The sequence below is a fragment of the Notechis scutatus genome, chromosome 5 (assembly GCF_049901735.1).
Source record: "Notechis scutatus isolate UNSWTSFEM ecotype Mainland chromosome 5, rNotScu1.2, whole genome shotgun sequence".
Classification (NCBI taxonomy): domain Eukaryota; kingdom Metazoa; phylum Chordata; class Lepidosauria; order Squamata; family Elapidae; genus Notechis; species Notechis scutatus.
The window spans coordinates 60,464,558-60,481,669 of NC_142013.1; positions in this window are offsets into that span (position 1 = coordinate 60,464,558).

The following is a 17,112-nucleotide window of genomic DNA, read 5'->3' on the forward strand; positions in this document are numbered from 1 at the left end:
GGACAGCTGCAACCATGTGCTTATACTTCCAAGAAACTGACAGGAATCGAGCAAAGATGGGCCATATGGGAGAAAGAGGCCATATGCTGTGTGATGGGCACTCCTCATATGGAGACATTTCCTAGAAGGGAACCAAATCCCCTTTGAAGTCTGGACTGATCATAAAAATCTAGAAGCCCTGAAAACTCCATGGAAACTCTCAGAAAAACAAACTAGGTGGGTTCAATACTTTAAACGGTTTAATTCACTCTGAAATATCTCCCAGGGGGAAAAGTTTCTTGGCAGATGCCCTGTCCAGGAAACCCCAATACAACAGCAAAAAGATTGAAATTATAAAACCCATGATCCAACCAACCCAACTTGCAGCCAAAGTAATCACCCTTCAATATTTAAGGAGGCACTACTTAAGGATGACTGGCTCCAGGCTAACAAAAACACTTGCTTACTCAAAGATGGTTTAGCCTGGGTAGAAAACAGACTTTACGTCCCTGCCAGCCAGAGGATGGACCTCATGAAACGTTGCCATGACTCAAAAATAGTGGGACACTTTGGCTTTGCAAAAACCCTGCATCTCATTAAAAGACAATTTTGGTGGTCATCTCTCAAAAAGGACATTGAAAACTATGTTGCTAGTTGCCCCATCTGCGCTGCTCCAAAAAGAAGACAAGGAAAATCTGGACTTTTACAAACAGACGCAGAACCTTCAGCACCCTGGAAAGAGATCTCTATGGACTTTATAGTGGAGCTCCCTGAAAGTGCAGGAAATACTGTCATTTGAGTTGTAGCTGATATTTTTTCAAAACAGGTTCATTTTGTACCATGCCAAAAGATCCCAACAGCCAAGGCCTTGGCAAAGATGTTTTTAATACACATTTATCGCCTTCATGGAGCCCCCCAACGGATTTTCTCAGATAGGGGTGTACAATTCACATCCACATTTTGGCGGGCATTTTTAAACCCATTAGGCTCCACCCAGGGGTTGTCATCAAATCACCCCCAGACTAATGGCGGAACAGAACGATCGAACAGCGTATTAGAACAATATTTAAAATGCTTTATTAATTACCAACAGGACAATTGGACTGACCTTCCTTTTGCAGAAGTAGCATACAACAACTTGGTCCACAGCAGCATGGGTTTCACCCCATTCCAGGTGGCCACAGAATTCAACCCCAAGAATTCAACCCCATGCCAGAACTACCTACCAAGGAACCTGAAATTCCCTTCCTTAAGGAGTGGATTAATAATTTGCAAGCCACTTGGCCAGTAGTCAGACTAGCCTTTACAAGAGGCTAGAGCAGCTTTTAAAGCTCAAGCAGACAAAAAATACATTGTGATCCTAAACCATTCAAAGTTGGGGGTCACATATATTTGTCTACAAAGTTCCTAAAATTATTGCAACCCTCTAAGATACTGGGACCAAATTTCATTGGCTCATTTTCCATCTCCAGAATTATCAATCTTATTACTGTAGAGCATCTACTTCCCAAAACACTTAGACAGGTTCATCCAGTATTTCACTGTACCCTACTCAAACCAGAGATCACTTCAAACCTTAGACCCCCCCCACACCTCCAACTCCCATTATGGTAAATGGAGAACAACATTTTGAAATTAAAGATATCCTCGATTCGCGCACTCACTCTGGATCCACACAATATTTAGTAGCTTGGAAACACCTTCCCTCCTCAGAAAATGAGTGGGTAGCCAAACGACATGTAAAAGCACCCGCATTACTATAGAAGCTCCACCTGAAATACCCTCACAAACCATCCTAAGTTGTAAATGTAACACATGTTTTATGTCTTCCAGGTGGATTTCTCAAATTTTTGAGGAGGGCAGTATGTCAGATCTGTGTATCTGCCATTCTTCAATGGAAGAAGAAGGAGGGGGAAAGTTGGTACAAGTAATCCTTTTGGATGTAACTGAATATATTAAATCTTATATTGAATCTGTATAACTTGCACATGATATACAACTGGAGGACTGGAGCCAGATGTCTAGAAACTTGTCACCTCTTGGAGAGATAGCAAGAGGAGAAGGGACCATAAAAACTCCAGCTCTGTAAGATAATCCCTGGGAAACTCTTCTAAGATACATTCCCAGAAAAGGGGAGAGGGGAATTAACATGTTGGTTCTTTGTTTGACAAAATCCACATCTAAATAAGGGGAGGGGTTCTAACTCCCTTTATCTGTTAATGTATGCCTGGAAGCATCTTAGATTCTGCTTTGACTAGTACTGGAATCATTTCCTTTCAATAAAGAATTCCTTTTGAAGTGCCTAGCTTTCAGAAGTTCATTCTTTTTCCGTTGAAGGGGGAAAAGTCCATTACTTACAATATATATTGTATAATATATAATATACATACACACACACACACTATATTATGTATTTTATTTGTAGCCCAATGGACAAAAGTCAGTCTGCAGCCCATGCAAGACAAAATGTTGAACACCCATGATCTTGTAAAGTTTTTCAAATGCAGCTCAGAATCTGATAAGTCCAATGAAACTGAACACAAGGCTACTGATCATCAGTTTTATTTCTCTGATCAGAAAGTAAAAACTGGGTGACCTTTTAGTCTTTCACCTTAAACAGCAAGGCAGAGAGAGAAAAGCAGGCACGCACAAAAACTTTTTCTTTAACTTTTATTGGTTGCACAGCTTGCAAAAACCATCATTACTATGGAAACATTTCATATCATGCAAAGCTCATGAAATTTTCTCAGCGCTTCTGCAAACAAAGGGACCTTATAGTTGGATTGGAATGAAATACATTTTAGCCCAAAGCTTCGTTTCTCACATTGAGCTGCTGGGTAAAACATATTCTAAGTTAGTTACAGCAAGCAGATGATGCATTTTGCGTTTCTCAAGTGGTTACTTTGCTAGGCTAAAGTTGGCAGTTCACCTAGAAGTTTTTATCTCTGCAGTTGGCTCAGTTCCCAGCTTAGCAGAGAATCAAAGGTTGAGCCAGACATACACTATATGCACTCTGTATATGCTCTAATCCAGTGGTAACCTTTTTCACTCAGAAAGCAATGCGTCCTGCCCCCCCCCCCATGACCCCTGCGCATGTGCACATGATCTCCCTGCACACTGCATCTCTGCACATGCACGCAAGACCCACCCATCCCCACCACCTAATCCTTTCATATCCTCCCTTTTTAAGGCAAGAAGATGCTTCCTGTTGCTGGAACAATGGTGAATATTGCTGGGGTACTGGTGTCAAAGTAAGAGCTGTGGCAGGCTTGTCATGTCTTCCCGAAGCCACAACTGTTATTCCAGAAATTGTGCTAGTAACAACTGATCTTATTACAGGTATCAAACAAGGTAATATACAAGCATCAAGACAAACAATCATTTCTGGGCTTTGCCCAAGTATAGTGTGGTTGTAAGCCAACTGTTGGGTATAATGATAATCTCCCCCCACAAATGTATACACCCATCTCTTAATGGTGAACCGTACTCCCTGTGGAGTGTGACTCACCACTTGGCTATCTTTGGAACAGGTGGCATATTGTATCTGGTCATGTGTGCAGGTAGATTTTACTCCCTGACAGGTGTAATCTGAATGGTAAACCAGAGTTTTAGTGATTTTAGCTCCTGTACAGATGGTTTTTATACACTCATGACAGGACGAGTTGTTGTTTTTAATAATTTTTTTATTAATTTTCCAAATTTTAAAAAACATAAAACAAAACTTTATACATTGTTATCAACATCAAGACATCTTTTGCATTTCCTCACATTTTTCAGTATATGTATTTACTTATTCCTTTACCATTACATCTTACTCTTACTATAAATCAATATCTTTTATCCTTACATCTCAATCTTCTCCATGGTATATTTACGTATTTAAATATTCCCTCATTCTTTTCCTAATTGCCATTTTATTTTATTTTTGTTTCTAAACCACTCATCCCAGGCATCCCAGGCCCTATAATAAATTGAATCTTCTCTGTCTTTTATTTTCATCGTTAGCCTGTCCATCTCTATACAATGTATTATTTTTTTAATAACCATGCTTTCTGGTGGAACCCTTTTTTCCTTCCAGAGTTGTCCGTACGAAATCCTTGCAGCTGTTAATATATGTAACATAATATATCTATGTTTTATTGCATTTTTGTGTTATACCTAATAAAAAAGTTTCCGGATTAAATTCAATTTTCTGATTCGTGATTTCTTCTATCCATTGTCTAATTGTATTCCAATATTTTTTCACTTCCTGGCACGTCCACCAGGTATGAAAATAAGTGCCTTTTTCTTTTCCACATTTCCAACAGTTTGGGTCTGAATTAAACATTTTTGCCAATCTAGCGGGAGGAAGGTGCCATCTGTAGAACATTTTGTATTGATTTTCCTTGTATGCTGTGGATGTAATTAGTTTGTAATTTGATCCCCACATTCTCTCCCAATTTTCCAGGTCTATATTATGGCCAACATTTTTCGCCCATACCACCATCGTCTCTTTGACCACCTCCTCTTTCATTTTAAAATCTAGTAGAAAGTTATATATTCTTGAAATCATTTTCTTTTCCATTTCTTGTAGAATTTTATCTAATTGATGCTTTTCCAAGCAGAAACCAAATTGTTCTTTGTCCTTCTGATATCTCGCCTGGATTTGCATGTATGGCCACCAATCTATCTTTATATTTTGTTGCTGTAATTCTTGTCTCGTTTTTAATCTTCCTTGTGGGTCTAATAGGTCTTTATAACTCCTCTTTTTCCCCAGATCCATTGCGTTTGGGTATATTTGTGCTTCCATAGTTGACAACCAGTTCGGTATTTTAGTATAATGATTCTTTATAATCTTGTTCCATGTCCGAATTAATGAATCTCTAATCATGTGTCTCTGAAAATATGCATGCTGTTTACATTTCCCATCCCATAGGAAACTATGCCACCCTCTCTGCAAGTCGTGACCCTCTATCGACAATACTCTTCTATTTTCCAGGTTTATCCAATCATTAATCCATACCATAGCCGCAGCCTGATAATACATTTCCCAGTCAGGGAGTCCAAAGCCACCCCTTTCTCTTTTGTCCTGTAACAATTTCATTTTTATCCTAGCTTTTTTCCCATCCCAAACAAATTTACTTATTATTCGATCTAATTCTCTAAAAAAAGGTTTTATCCAATCTTATTGGTACAGTTTGAAAAAGATATAGTATTTTTGGTAGGGTAGACATTTTAATTGCCGCAATTTTCCCCAGTAGTGATAGCTGTAATTTCTACATTTTTCCTAATGTTTTCCAATAAGTTTTCTAAGGTAAGAATAAAGAGAAGGGGTGACAGTGGGCATCCCTGCCTTACTCCCTTGTTGATCTTAAATGTTTCCATTCTGTCACCATTCATTATTACACTGGCCGTCTGTGTCGTATAAATTGTCAAAATCAATTTAATAAATTTATTGCCAAATTGCATACTTTTTAATTGTTGTATTATAAACTGCCAATTAACATTGTCAAATGCCTTTTGTGCATTGAGGAAGACCATTGCCAATTGTTTTCCTGGGTTTGCTTCATATTATTCTATTATATTCAATACCATTCTAGTATTATTTTAAATTTGTCTATTCAGTAAGAATCCATTTTGGTCTCTATGAATGATCTGATTAAGGGTTTTTTTTCAATCTTTCTGCCATTATGGACATAAATATAATCAACATTTAAAAGGGATATGGGCCTCTAATTTTGAATTAATTGATGGTCCAAATCTTCTTTTGGGATCAATGTTATATATGTCTCCCCCATGAATTAGGTAATTTTGCTGTCGTCAGTACCTCATTATAGAGTTCTAATAATTGCATTTCTAATTTTCCTTGGAGTGTTTTATACAGTTCCCCAGGGAGACCATCCGGTCCCAGTGTCTTATTGTTTTTCTGTTTCAGGATTGCCTCTTGCAGTTCTCTTAATGTTATTTCCCTGTTTATCTCTTCTTTATCCTCTTCCAGGATCACAGGTAGCCCTTTTTCCTTCTAAGTAATGTTGGATATTTCCCTCTGGTACATCTTTCCTACTATATAGTTCCTCAAAAAAACTTTTAACAATATGCTTTTTCTTTTCAGTTTGATGTTGTAGTGTACCATCAGCGTCCTTCAATTGTTGGATTGCTCTTTTTTCTTTTTCTTTCTTAAGTCTATAAGCTAGCCACCTTCCCGACTTATTCGCGTGTTCAAAGTAATTCTGTTTTATCTTTTTCATGTCCTGTAACCATTCATCTTGTGCTAACATGTTCAATTTATGTCTAATCATTATCCTCTCTGTATTTGCTGTCTTATTATGTGGTGTTTTTTCTAGTGTTTTTTTCTAACTCCTTAAGAGTATCTAGTAGTTGAAAACTTCCGGTTTGCAGGGCTTCGGCGGCGGCAGGAATCCGCGATCATGCACGGTTTCTGCTGCGCTCACCACTGGAGTGGCCCGATCCAGACGGATTTGGGGCTATAGTTACCCCATAGAAGTAACTGAAGACAGGGGAGATCTGGCAGGGGCCCGGGGGAATCGCAACCCCCCTCCTCAGCTGGCTCAACTCCCTTTTCTGAAAGTGGTGGAGTGGCGGTCAGCAATGGCCGCCACAAAGAAGCTCTCATCCAGATAAGAATGTGCAGGAGGAAGCTAAGAAAGTGAAAGTTTTGGCTGACCGGGAAAACAAGTAACATTTAAATACCCTGGAATTTAAATTTTATTAAAGATACATCGTTCCCAAAGAAGACTTGGAAAAAGCGGCGAATGAAAGTTAAAAGGGAAAGTTTGTTTTTTCTCACTCTCCTTCCTTACGGTGATAGCAGATGAATGAGAAATCGGAAAAACCCGTTTTGGCAACAACAGGTAATTAAACTGGAAAATTAAAGCCAAGGGGACAATAAAGATTTCTGAACATTGGGGAAAATTTTTTTTTTTTTTTGCTATAAGTGGGAAGGGAGAGGAAAAGAATTAATATTAAGATTTTGCTGGAGGAGGCTGCTTGGAATTTATAAGACTAGAGCTAAATTGTAACCAGACTTCTACAAGATACATTTTAACTGGAAATTTGCAACTGAACTGTAACCCCACGAAGAGAAAGTGTAAAAAGAAGAAAGTTTTAAATGAAACAGTCTGTGTGTATTTGGATTGCTTGGTGACTTTGGGACTTTTGGAAATTATTATTTGAAAGACTAAAAACATTTGGGTTGTTTAAAAAATTTTTCACAATGGCATTACTTGTCGATGAATTGAAAATGGAATTTAAAAAGTTAAAAGAGGAACAAGAAGGGAAGGGCTCTTCTGGCTCTGTTTTCCATTTTTTTAGAAATGGCGATTTCTACCTACCAGAAACTACAAGAACAGGAAGATTGGGATGAAGAAGAAGCCATCTTTAACGAACAAGCAACTTTAGCTGGAGAAGAAAAGGGAAAGAGGGGAAAGAGAATGGAGAATTTAAGACTTAAAAAACAACCAAAAAAGGGAAAAATAAGGGGAAAAATCGACACAATATCAGAAAGCAACAGAAAAGAGGAATACAGAAGAGGGTGGAGATCAAAAGGGTGGAGATTAAGAGGCAAGGGGGTAAAAAGGCTAGATTGGAGAAGAAAGGAAGGGGAAAAGGGAAGAGAAGTTACAAAGGTTTGAAACAAGATGTAAAGAAACAGGATTTCTTCAGAGATAGTGGGTAAAAATATGATTAAAAAAGAGATTCTGCAAAAGTACATAAGATTGTATTGTTGTATTTGTATTTGAAATAATGTTAGAAAACTGGATTATTATATGATTATAAAATGGGATAAAATATTAAAAGGAATGTGTAATATGTTTAAGACTTAATGATAGAGTTTAATTTGCTATGGATTGTTGTTTTAATTATATTATAAACTTACTATTTTTTCTTATTTTGAAATATAGTACGTAGCTTTAGAATGTACTAAGCAGAATCCGAATGAAAATTATATATTATTTTAAGTGTTACATTTAGGGGAAAGATATAAAGGCGTCATACTTCAATCAGTGATTACAGGAGAAATTTTGTGTTAATGAGAAAAGATAATAGATAATTGGAACAGACAAAAGATATAAGCATAATGATTTAAATTGAGATGAAATAAATAAAACAGAATTAAGAGAGTGAAAAGAGGGGAGAGGCTATATAGAAAATGTAGAATGGTAAATAAGATATGAAATGGTATATAAAGTGAGCATGAATTCAAATTTATGTCTGTACAAAAAGATGTAACCTGGGACTAAGCCACTTTCCAAAAAGAAGTTTTATGTTTTCATGTTTTGTGTTTTGTTTGTGTATGTTTGTTTATTGAAAATTAATTTAAAAAATTACAAAAAAAGGAGTATCTAGTAGTTTAGATTGTTCTCCTTTTTTTCCCTTGTATCTACGTGTATTATATGAAATTGCTAGGCCCCTAATATATGCTTTAGTCGTGTCCCATAGGTTTGGAATTGATGTTTGTTGTTTTTTGTTTTCCTTCAGAAAGAACTCCAACTCTTTTTCCATCATCTTGACACATTCTTTTTCTTTTAGGATCTCCTTGTTTAGCATCTATCTTCTGTTTTTTTTCAATCCTTTCCAAATTATTTTAATGGGATTATGGTCCGCCCATGTGTTAGATTCAATTTCTGTTTCTTTTATGTTACGTTCCATTTCCCCATTTGTCCATAACATATCCAATCTTGACCATGATGTGTGTGGCACTGAATAGTAAGTATACTGTTTTTTGTCTGGATTTCTTTCTCTCCATATATCTTTTAATCCTAATTCTTCTGCCATTTGATAAAATGCTTTTGGTAATCTTTTCCTTTTCCTTTTTTTTCTCTAGATTTTCGTTATTGTAGTCTTTTCCTAAATTTGCTATTGCATTGAAATCACCTAGCAGGCATATGTTCTCATATTCCTGTTCTACTAATTTTCTGTATAAAAATCCTGGTATAAAAATTTTCTTGTTTCTCGTTCGGCGCATATATCACTGTCAATAACATTTTCTTATAATTCATATAAACTTCTAACATCAAAATCCTACCCTCCTCGTCTGCATATACCTGTTTTGCTTGTAAATGTTTCCTAATATATATTGCTACCCCCCCCTCTTTTTTTGATGGACAAGAGATATGTATAAATCTCCTAACTTTGGTGCTTCTAACAGTTTACTTTGATGTTTCTGGATATGTGTTTCTTGAAGGCATATAATATCTAAGTTCAATTTCTGTAATTTAGTTATCATTTTTTTCCTCTTAATTTGTGAATTTAAACCGTTGATGTTAATGGAAATCAATTTGATTTCTTCCGCCATCTTACTCTGTAGTTGTTTCTTGTTGAAGCTTATTTGCTCTCATTTGGTGTCTCGTTCTTACGCCTTCTCTTTCCACTTCTTCCTGCTCTCTTTCCTCTTGTTCTATTTCTCTTTCCTCCACCCGATCTTCTTCTTGGCTCCTACTTTCCACTTCCTCTTTGCTGTTCTGGTCTTCTCCTGATACCACATACAGTTCAAAGAATTCCCTTGCTTTTTCTATACTGTCTATTTTTAAAAAAATTATCCTGCCATGATATTAACATTTCCTCTGGGATGAGCCATTTGAACAGGATGTTATTCTTATTCAGTTAGGTGGCCAGGAATCTATTTCTTTCTATGTTCCCTTATTCTTCTTGGAATTTGTTTCAACGTTACAATTTTTGTTCCCTTGAATATCAGCGGTTCGTCTCTTGTCACTTTGTATATCTCATCTCTCAGTTGTTTCTTTGAGAATCGTATATGAACCTCTCTTGGAAGTCTAAAACGTCTTGTATAGTTGGTATATATTCTATATACCTCGTCAATTTCCCTTCAAACCTCTTGACGCTCTTTTTGTAACGCTTCTGCTATGAGATCTGCCATTAATTTGGTCAAGTCCTCCCCCTTTTCTTCTGTTGCATTCTGAAATCTGAGGAAGAAATCAGCCTTTTCCATCTCCAAATATGCAATTGCCTCTTCTAATTTCTTGTTCTCTGCCATTAATTTCTGTTCTATTGATTCTTTCTTATCTGTTTGTTCGACCTTTGCCTCCACTGCTTTCATTTTATGTTCCGTCTTTACTACTGTTCGTTGGATTCTACTTATCTTCTCATCTAGTTTCCATATTTTACCTTTCATTTCCCCCATTTCAGTTTTAAAGTCTGCGTGGTTTCTCACCATCGTTTCTTGTATTGTTATTAATGCCATTTGAATTGTTTGCATATTTGATACCTGACTCGCCCTCTCAGGATTCAGCATGCCCTCTATGGAACGTTGTCCTGCTGGTGATGTTATCGTTGATGTTAGGTTGGATGTTGTTTTCTTCCCAATCTTAGTAGTAGTTGTCGTGGTGGACATCTTAGGCTTCCCAAATCTACCTATTTTCTTAAGAAAGTCTTTCAATATTATCATCCATTGTATCAACTCCCTTCTGCGTTTTCTATGTTTATCTCTTCCCTTTTATCTTATTCTAATCCCTTCAGTTTATCATTACAAGGTCTAATACACTTAATAATGTCTCTCCTTAATTTTATGCAATATATATATATATATATATATATATATATATATATATATATATATATATATATATATTTATACAACAATGTAAAACTAAGTATCGTTATTGTTTATAATCTATGATAGTCTGTAACCCTCTTAATTTTCTAATCTTATTTAATCCTTTTAATAAATTAAGTATAGTTCTAAATATAATAGCTTATATAGTAAACATATAATTCAATAAATATAAATATGTGTTTGATTGTTTTCTTTTATACTATATCCTATAACTTTCTTATAGTTCAATTAAGTCTATGAATCAATATATAGCCATTAATTAGTTGTACGTCAATTGATTAATTACTTGTTATCCAAGGTATCAAATTGTGGAAAAATATAAAGAATATATAGGGTATAACAGTTATAAAGAATGTAGCAATCTATGAAATAGGATACATAAATTAATTCTTCTTGCAAGCAATCAGCTAAATATATATATATATATATATATATATATATTGCTTTAGATTTTTTTTCAATATACACTTTTGAATTTAATGCTTAGAAATTATTCAGCTTTCTTCTTTCTTCTTCTTTTCCCTTTCTTCTGCACACCGTCACATTACTTTCCTCATTTCCTGTTTCCTCAGTCCACTTTAACTACTTAGTCACTTTCACTCTCAAATTGCACAGTCACAGCTTTCTATTAAAATGGTTCCATTCTCCGTTAAACTACAGTTCTCCATTAAAGTTCCAATTGTTCTCTCTGTCTCTTTTCTGCTCTATCAGTAATCAATCCAAATCGTAGAAATTTTGAGTTTTTATTCAGAGTCTCGATCTTTTCTTCTGCGGTATTCTCTCTCAGCGGTTAAACTGTTGTTTCCTCCTCTCCCTTTCGCTCTGCTATCCCCGCCAATTAGCCGCTGTATTCACTCTCTCCGGAGGCTCCCTTTGTCAAAGTCTTTCACAGGGCTCTCTCACCTCTCAAAAACTGTCCCAGTCTGCCGTTCTCCTTCTGATGTCTTGTGTTGATCCACTTCCCTGCTTCCTGATCGCAGCTGGCTGTCACAGCTTCGGACCCACCATAGATGCCGGGTTTCTTTCGCACCGGATTCAAAGGGTTTCCCCTTGTTGCAGTGGGAGGTTGCTTTCCTCCACTCTGCTCCTAGGTTTCCCCTTCTAACTCGTGTGTCTCTCCAAGCTTCACGATGCCTCTGAGAGCTTCCAAGCACGAAAATTCGGATACAGGATTGCAAAGTTCGCTCTCCTGCTCCGCTCCACTGTGACCTCACCACCGGAAGTCCTGACAGGATGAGTTGTTATTTGCCTCAAGAGTGAGGGAAATCAGTTTCAGATTCAGAATGAAAATTATCAGAATCCTTTTCAGGTGAAAAGAGCTGGAGCAATAATTTGTAGTCATCACTGTCATATTCCTCTTCTGATGGCAAGATGTTGTGAGAAATAGAATCCTCAATAACAAATAGAGTTGGCAATGCCTCCCATGGAAAAGGAATCACACGAGCCAGAGGAAGCAGTGGACACATCAAATAGTCAAGCACCTAGGTCTTTTCTCTTGAGGTGCAACAATTTCATCAGGTAGCAATTCAAAGCAAAAAGCAAATTGCTATAAAAGTGAACAGCAGGCAATCAGGACTCCAGGTCATCAAAAAGGTCTGCAGGTGAATCTGGGCTTCATTGCAAATGTAGCTTCAGATCGGTGATGTGTTGACATTGCCACTGGGATGATGGAATCTTCTTTATTCTGGAAACATGGACCCAAGCTTTGATGCCTTTAACTTTATCTGCCGTGGGTGTGCTGAGAAGAACCTGCCAAGGGTTGGACCATTTGGCACTGGTTGCACTCGGGAAGAGTTCCTTTACTCGAACCCACTCTCCAGGTTGGACACATGCTGGTGCTGTTGTTACCGGTGGCAAGGCATCTTGCACCTGTTGAGAAATATGAGACAGAACCTGGGCCAGTTTCTGCAAATATTATGTTACATTTGTCTCTCCTTCATCCCTTGATATTGACTGGGATGAGAAAGATGTACCATAGAGTATCTCAAAGGGTGACAGTTTCCACTGTCCTCAAGGTAATGCCCTGATTCTGGTTAAAACAATGGGCAAGACCTGTGGCCAAGGCAAATGGGTCTCCTGACATAACTTGGCTAAATGGGTTTTTAATGTTCAATTAAGACATTCTGAGGAAGCCAAAGCTTGGGGTCTGTAAGCTGAATAAAGGTTCCAGTTAATCCCTAAGTATTTACTCACTCCCTGAACTACTTGGTACGTAAAATGTCTACCATTGTCAGATTCTATACTCTGGTACTCCAAATCTAGGGATGTTTGTTTCTATCATGATCTTGAAAACTTCTTTAGCTGTTTGTGTGGCTGTGGGGATGGCTTCTGGCCATCCGGTGAACATATCAACTAAGACAAGAAGGTTGTTCTTAGCTCCTTTCTTTGGCATTTTTTATTTTTTTATTATTATTTTATTTGTCAATTGTTTACAAGATAATAGGTATAAATAAAAACATAGTTATGAATGCATGGATACATATAAGAAAAATATAAAAATATAAAAGAAAAATATAAAAGAAACAATAGGACAGGGACGGTAGGCACGTTGGTGCGTTTATGCATGCCCTCTACAGACCTCTTAGGAAAGGAGTGAGGTCAATAGTAGACAGTCTAAGGTTAAAGTTTTTGGGGTTTGGGGAAGAAACCACAGAGTCAGGTAGAGTATTCCAAACATTGACCACTCTGTTGCTGAAGTCATATTTCCTGCAATCAAGTTTGGTGCGATTAACCTTGAGTTTGTATCTATTGTTTGCTCTTGTGTTGTTATGGTTAAAGCTGAAGTATTCATTGACTGGTAGGACATTGCAATGTATGATTTTATATACTATACTTAGATTGGACCAAAGGCGGCATAGTTTTAGGTTTTCTAGGTCTAGAATTTTGAGTCTGGTGGCATAAGGTATTCTGCAATGAATAGAGGAGTAGAGAACTCTTTTTGTGAAATATTTCTGGACTTTCTCAACTGTGTTAATATCAGATACGTAATGTGGGAATCAATTTGTCACACTTTTCCTGGATAGCAGGATGTTCTGATATGTCCTTGTGGGATTTTGGCTCCTCCTATGGGGTTATTCTACTGACATATCTCACACAGATCCATTACTACGTTACGCAATCTTCTCATATTCTCAATCCTGTATCTCCTTTCTAACCATCTCTTCATTACTCTTGGACCTGCATGAGTGGCCTAGTGGACACATCTTATTATTGGACAAGTTAGCTGCCTAGGCAGTTGTACTTTGTCCTTTACTATCCACCAGCCATCTTTCCATTGGCCATCTGCTTCTAACTTGTCTCTACCATCATACAAAGGAGGAAAGTAATCAATAGGTTCTTCTGGAATTAATGCAATTGCACAGGTTGTAGTATCTGGGCCCAGGGCAGCCTGTTTAGCCCAATAGTCCGCTGCCTTATTTCCCTAGAGACTAGACCAGAGTCAGTTTGATGTCCACGGCAATGAATGATTGCAATGGCTTTAGGTAGGTGAATATCTTCCATCAAATCTTCCAGAAGGGGTTTCATCTTTAAAGTTTTTTCATCAGCTCCTACATAATCTTGAGCTTTCTACAAAGTAGCATGGGTATGTGCAGCTAAAAAGGCATATCGGCTATCAGTATATATAGTCACTTGTTGGCCTTCAGCTAAATAGCATGCTTCTATGAGAGCCATTAGTTCAGCTGTTTGTGCAGACATGTGTGAAGGGAGCCGTTTCTGAAGCAATGGTCTATCTTCTGTCACTGCTGCTAATCCTGTATATCTTTTTCCATTTTTCATAAAGGAAGAACCATCTGTCCAGAGTGCCAGATTTCCATCCATCAAGTGGCTCAGTCTTTAGATCACATCTGGACCCTGTGATGCACTCTAACACATTTAAACAATCATGGGCTGTGTGTCAGCTTTGGAAGCTATATTCCACACTGCCACATAGCCTGAGAAGTTGGGAGGGGCATGATTTCAATTGAGTAGTTCTAAGTAGACAAAATAAAATTCTTTTCTTAGTTCAAGGTTATTAAGTGTGGTGCAGTAGAGAAAAAGGATCTTACACTGAGACAGATTGTGATTGGTCCATGTGATGTGATGATGGGAGAAAAGGGGATGGATTGTAGTTTGGGACATTGAGGGAAGTCCAGGAAACTTTAGTTTCGAGATTTCACAGATGTGCCAGGTGCTATTCCAATAAAGGTACTTTTGAGATTATGCTTGTCTCGGAGTTACTGATTGGAATGGAGGTTTGCTGGAACGCTGACACTGTGTCTTCTTCAGGCGATGGTAAAAGAGTAACAAGGTTTAAAAGTTGGCATCTGGATAATTGAACATTTTCTTGCTCTACTATAGTACTCACATATTGGGAAAGCCTTTTGGATGTTGCCCAACCAGGAAGCTTCTCCAGCATGCCTATGGGAGAATCCACACATATGATCTGCCTTTCTGCTCAGAGACTGAGTCATCAATCTTTGCCATGCCTCTTTCTGTTGGGCCAGGAAGTCCCCAGTCACGACTCAGTCTTGGCCCAATAGAGATGTGGCAAAGGTTGGCTCCAGTATTATACAGAAGCAGCTTTCAGCAAGCGTGTGGATTCTCCAAAAGGTTTGAAAAAAATAAAATCTGAAGACAGGCAGCAATTGGAAATTTACAGCCTGCTCTTCACTCTGTTATCATGCGGCTTCCCCTGAACTACCAATTAAGGCCTAACAGCCCAGGCAAATGGGAAAAATCGATTGCTACTCCCACCCCACTGGGGGAGGGTGTTCTACAGCTACAGCCGTGATTAACATCAGCGAGCGGGTAACTCGGGGGGGGGGCGTTTTACTTAACAGCGCCAAACAGCTGGTCATTGGGGGCTGGATGCTGCCATTTTGCTTGTAGACCACGTAGCAACTGTGCAGGCTATGCCAGGAAACTGGTAATGCCACCACTGCACAGCCCAGGGAAGGAATCCAGGGCTGAAGAACTGCCTCAAGCAGAGGATTTGGAGGGTTGAGCACTCAGGTCCACTCCTAGCATGGTATTTGGGCTTAAAGCACAATGGCTGACCACTCAGCAGCCAGCATGGAGCCCAAACATGCTAAACAGTCCAAGCAGAGCCCCAAGAAGGTCAGTTCTGCAAATAAAGAGGCAGTAAACAAGATAAAGGCAAAAGCTCTTTATTCCTGGAAGCCTACCAGAGCAGAAGAAAGGGATGCACACAGAAGGAGCATGGTCACCAGAAGGAGATAGAGAGCAGGATTATATTCCTTCTGCAGGAGAAATTCAGATTGAAAGATTTCCCTTCACTTGCATGATCCCTAACTCTGCTGAATTACAGGTTAGAGATAGAACTAGGGTTCCAGAGGCCATGTTCACTCCCACTGCATCGGGGCTCTGCTCAACAGATAGATTGGACCAGAATTATCAGATGAAATTCAGGATGCCGGTACTGGACCTGTTTGCTGCTCTGGCAAATGCCCAACTTCCCCAATTCTTCTCCAGATTCCCAACACTGGGCGCAGAAGGGGTCAACATCCTTCACAGCTGCTGGCCTAAGAGCCTACTGTACATCTTCCCTCCTCTTCCCCTCATTCTAGTGCTACTAGAACAGGCAGAAATTCTTCTCATCACTCCCCATTGGCCCAGAATGTCCTGGTACGCGGACCTAGTGAGCTTGTCTGTGTCCCATCCTTGGAGGATTCCTCAGGACAGGATCTCTCTCAGCCAAGGGATTTTGGAACACCTGGAGCCTCAGTGGCTCCAACTGACTGCCTGGCACTTGAGAGGAGGATCCTGAGGAAGGATAGCTTTTCAAGAAAGGTGATCAGGACAATACAAGCTTCTAGGAGACCTTCCATGAACGGAATATATGATGCTACCTGGAAAGCGTTCTGTCATTGATGAACCAAAAAGGAAACTCATCCCACTGCAGTTTCTATTCTGCAGATCCTGGACTTTTTGCAGGATGACTTGACAAAGGTTTCTTTCCTAGTACAACACGCAGGCAGGTAGCTACCCTATCCATAGTGCTGCATTATGGAGAGTTGGACTCCCTAGCCCACCATCCAGTAGTACGCACCTTCATCAAGGGGGCTATCAATCTCAAACCACTGGTAATTCACAGGTACCCATCCTGGGACCTGTCTAAAGTCCTGAAAGCCCTCACTCTGGAACCATTCGAGCCTCTACAATCTATAAGTCTGCGCTCCCTGACATTAAAAGTCGCCTTCTTAGTGGCCATCACCTTGGCCAGGCACATATCAGAATTGGCAGCTCTTTCTGTCAGAGAAGACCTCTGCACCTTCCACACAAACACTAGTTCTGTGCCTGGACCCCTCCTTCATCCCTAAATGCAACTCCTGCTTTCATAAGGCTCAGGAAATCATCCTACCTGATTTCTGCCCAACTCCATTTCATGATCTGGAGCACAGATGGCACAAGCTGGATGTAAGGAGGGCACTCCACAGATATATCAAAAGAATGTCATATCCCAGAACTGAAGCCCTGTTTGTCTCATTTCAACCATCTTCCATGGGTACCAAAGTCTCATTATCGACCATAGGCTGTTGGATCAGGGCTTGCATAGCCAA